Raw genomic sequence first — 4079 nt, forward strand, 5'->3', positions numbered from 1 at the left:
AAAGAAAACTGATTTCACCGGATAAAATTTATTGTTTAGAAAATCTTAGTATTTTTTAATTTATTTTATTGGTCGCTAACAAATTCCCAATAGTTGAAAATACTACTTTCATAAAGATCGTCATATATCTACGATTTTTCTGAAAAATATTTTAATTTTTTTGATCTGAAATCTGAATATTAATTTTTTTTTTAAGAATTTAAAAATCTGGTGGTTAGAACAGATATTCTTATATTATTCACTGTGACAGCACTATTTCATACTATATTTTTAGGTGACAGATCGACTAAATTTAACTTCAAAAGTTTTCATTAGAGTACCTTTAATAATAATGAATATATCTCATTCTGAAAGTTTTAACATTCACTTTCTGCAAAAATATAGCAAACAATTAAAAATATAACTGTTTACTAAAATCTACATTCAGCTCTTAATCATTTATTTATTGCTAGTTATTGAAAAAAATTGAAGATTTATGCAAACCTGCGCGAACACCACCCAGATATAATGCAGTGGGAAGAGACGTTTTATTTATGTGTTTTTTCGTTATTCTCCATTACCTTATACAACTGTCTTGCTAAATATTATTTTTTCTAAGATTTTTGGATTTTCAACGGTATATAATATTTCTATATCATTACTATTTGTTCAGTAAACCCCCTGAACGATTCCAATTTGATTGTGTTAAAATACTAAAGGGCATGGTGCAGCTCTCTGCTGGTGGGTAGAAGTGACAAGTGACCAACCGCCGTTGCCTTTAAGAAGTGATTTTTTTTCTACTCTTAAATTATTAATATCTGCCTCTTTTGGAGGAGAAAACCTTCAGGAAGCTGCTGGCCCATTGGGGACGGAGAGGAAGAGCGAGCAGGATCAAACCATCAGGAATAATGCACATCAAACATCATTTAGTTTACTAAAGCTACCTTCACCATCCTATATAAGAAGAAATATACTTAATAAAACTATATTGAACTAACACCTATTGTAAAATTATTTTGGCTATAGCTTATAAAATCAGTTACGTGTGATTTAACCAACAATAGAGGATTACATCCCTACTTCATTATGTTTTATTTATTTTTCAATCCATCTTATACAGTCCACTCATCAATATCCTATACCCAGTGAATTTAAATATGAGTTACTGCATATTTTGGATACCCTAGACTGATGTAGTTGAACACTATTATTTCCGGAAATAATGTTTTTCTTCTTATCTCCTTAATATGATCAAGAAATCCTTTCAGAATTTATATTTATGCACATTTTATTACTAGTTAAAACTTGAAAGATTTATTATTTAAAAATTAAAGGTACTTTAGGAGAAGAAAAAAAATTCCCATTTAAGCTCTGTCAAACTATTTAAATAAGGGAAATTCCTCTCCGATACGAAAAACCACTCCATCTTACTTTGATTGAACAAGTTTAATAAAAACAGTTAGACCTGTTTAGAATCGATTATATAAAGTGTAATATCCGTTTAGTCACTTTTAACGAGAACGCTGTCACATTCATATACTCATCTTAAATATGAAATTTTAGTTTCGTAAAACTATTCGGTTTTGAGCTTAACTATTCAATCACATACAGACACACTGACCATTTTCGACAATTAGCAATTTCGACTCAAGGAACCTCAAAACGTGAATTTCCATCTGAAACTGGAATTATATTTATTAAGGAATACTATTTTCCTTTACTATATCTTCAATATATATTAGTAACTAAAAGTAACAAAACTGGGAAACTCAAGATATTGGGCATGGAATGCAAAATAAAAATAAAATTCTGAATCGACTTCCGATGGTCGGAATAGACAATGCCTGAAGTAATTTTATGATGTTAATGTCAATGCTTATGATAATTCTGTCATATGTTAATCTTAAAGTAGAAACAAATTTACATATTAACCACTTGCTTAAACAATATTTGATTATTATTCTATTATTATATTACCATTGCAGGATGGCAACGACGTCGTGGTAGTGAGCCCGGATGATCCAGCAGCGAAAGGGCTTTTGGATAAAGCCCTTAATTATATCAATAAAAAATCTCAACCCGATCATCAGCTATCTTTCCTTAGGATGAACAAAATTACAAAGCAAGAAATCAGAGATGTAATAACAACAAAATTATTTTACATAACATATAAACTGATACCATTGTTTAAAATCATAACATTTGACATTGATTTGAGTAAATATCTATTTTAAAGTTGGTGGCAGGAATATACACATTCGAGTTTGATGCTAATTATGAGCACTCAGAATGGGATTACTCGTGTACGACAGTCCTCATTGTTCATCCTTGGTTTTCTGAGGACCCTGACATTGTTAAGTTTATTTGTAATCCGAAAACAGAAAATTAGCAGGTAAGAGCAAAAAATATTTTTATTTTATTTGAATTTTCAAAAAATAAATTCTAACAACTATACAATCATAAATGCTACCAGATGATAAGGACTGAAAGATCTCTAGTTTAAATCTCTCCTTTTTACAGAACTTTCTTGCTCCAATAAGAATAATTATTTTAGTATAAACCATATAAATAATACATTATCATTTACTTGTGTGTGTTTCATATTAATATGTGTGGTACCTTCATAGTTAGTAGAGCTATAGGAACTGTCCTGGCCAACACGAAATATATTCACAAATTATTTTCAAGGAACTAAGTACTCTATATAATAATAAAGATATTTTTCAAAATCATTTTATAAGTATTTCTGGTGAATAAAATTAATAAAATATATATTGTCGTCATTACAATTAATAAAGACATATTGTCTCTTTCTAGGATTCGAGCCAAATGTAAAATCTTTGAAATTTCTAAGGATCCAAGAAAAAAGAGCTTCTGTTGGGAAAATCGACATATGAACATCTTAACTCTATGACATCAACTGTACAGAGAGTCGATAAATTACATTTTTTTCCTGATATATTTGTTTATTTATTTTCCTCTTTCCTACGTTAAAACATATCGCTGCTTTACAAGAATAGTAGCACATCAGACAAAAAAAAAGTTTGATTTAATTTATGGTTTGACTCATTGCACAGATTGAAACGTAGAGTGCAGTTACTTCACCTAACGAGGTCATTCTAAAGACTTTTCTAAAGCTGTTACAGCAGTTAAACATTAATTCCAGACTACGGTGCTATCTAGGAAATTCCTAATCTCCCAACCCCCCAAAAAATTATTAAACATATAACTATAATATAGACCAGGCAACGAAATAAACACTGTTTCATTGTGGGGCAAACAATTATTCAAAAATTTGAAAGTTTAATTTTGATTTTAAGCATTGCTCATATATGTTTCTTGTAAATGCTGATTACGAATTTCATATTTATCACTATAACTTTTTATTCCGAGACCTCTTATTCGTCCTAATTTGACTGGACTACCATAGCTTTTTGTTTCATAGCTTCAACTCCTCCTCCACAGGCTTACTTATCTTTAATTTCGCCAATATAGTCATTTTTTTTTACTTACCAAGATGGCTAATGGTGATGGTCAACCACAACCACAGCCTGCAGTGAGGCCGCCTGTTCTATAGATCCCAGTGGCGCAACCGCCTCCTGAAGTTCCTGGGGACCCGGCTGCGGCTCCGGTGCTACCCCCGCTACCCGAGACCACTCTCTCGGCTGCTCACGCCAATATGTTGGCTAAAATAAAAGTGAAAGCAGTAACCCCTCAGGATATTAGAAAAGCCATCTCAGGCTTGGAGTGGTTCTCAGGCGAAATCGGTGAGTTAAATAACTTTATTAAAGGTGGAGATCGCAGCCAAGGTCTCAAAGGAGTTAATGGACAAGAATGACGCGTTGTCATTTGAGTTGAAACCTCAGAAGCATCAGAAGCCTCAGGAACAGATAGGAAGGAAGAGGAGGACAGAGCAATATACTGCTAAACAGTAGATGGCGCTGAGTGAGAGAAGGAGATTAAGGCAAAAGAGTTGAGGAGGGTGCCAGGCCCATATTAGAGATTTTCAATATCAAAGGAGAGATCAGCGGTCTGCCAATCATTAAGGTGAGCGGCGTGAGATGCCAAGTGGACACGGGGAGCTCCCAAATCATCCTGTG

At 32.6% G+C, this 4079-nt stretch overlaps 1 long non-coding RNA gene across 1 annotated transcript; it reads left to right on the forward strand.

Annotated features, from left to right (window-relative positions):
- Positions 1–1943: 1943 nt before the first annotated feature.
- Positions 1944–2938, forward strand: LOC106691442 (uncharacterized). The gene is made up of 3 exons (XR_001344788.2): positions 1944–2117; positions 2216–2371; positions 2797–2938. It is a non-coding gene; the product is annotated as an uncharacterized lncRNA (long non-coding RNA).
- Positions 2939–4079: the final 1141 nt, after the last annotated feature.

The sequence above is a fragment of the Halyomorpha halys genome, unplaced genomic scaffold (assembly GCF_000696795.3).
Source record: "Halyomorpha halys isolate HHAL.00 unplaced genomic scaffold, Hhal_1.1 Scaffold2359.1, whole genome shotgun sequence".
NCBI classification, from domain to species: domain Eukaryota; kingdom Metazoa; phylum Arthropoda; class Insecta; order Hemiptera; family Pentatomidae; genus Halyomorpha; species Halyomorpha halys.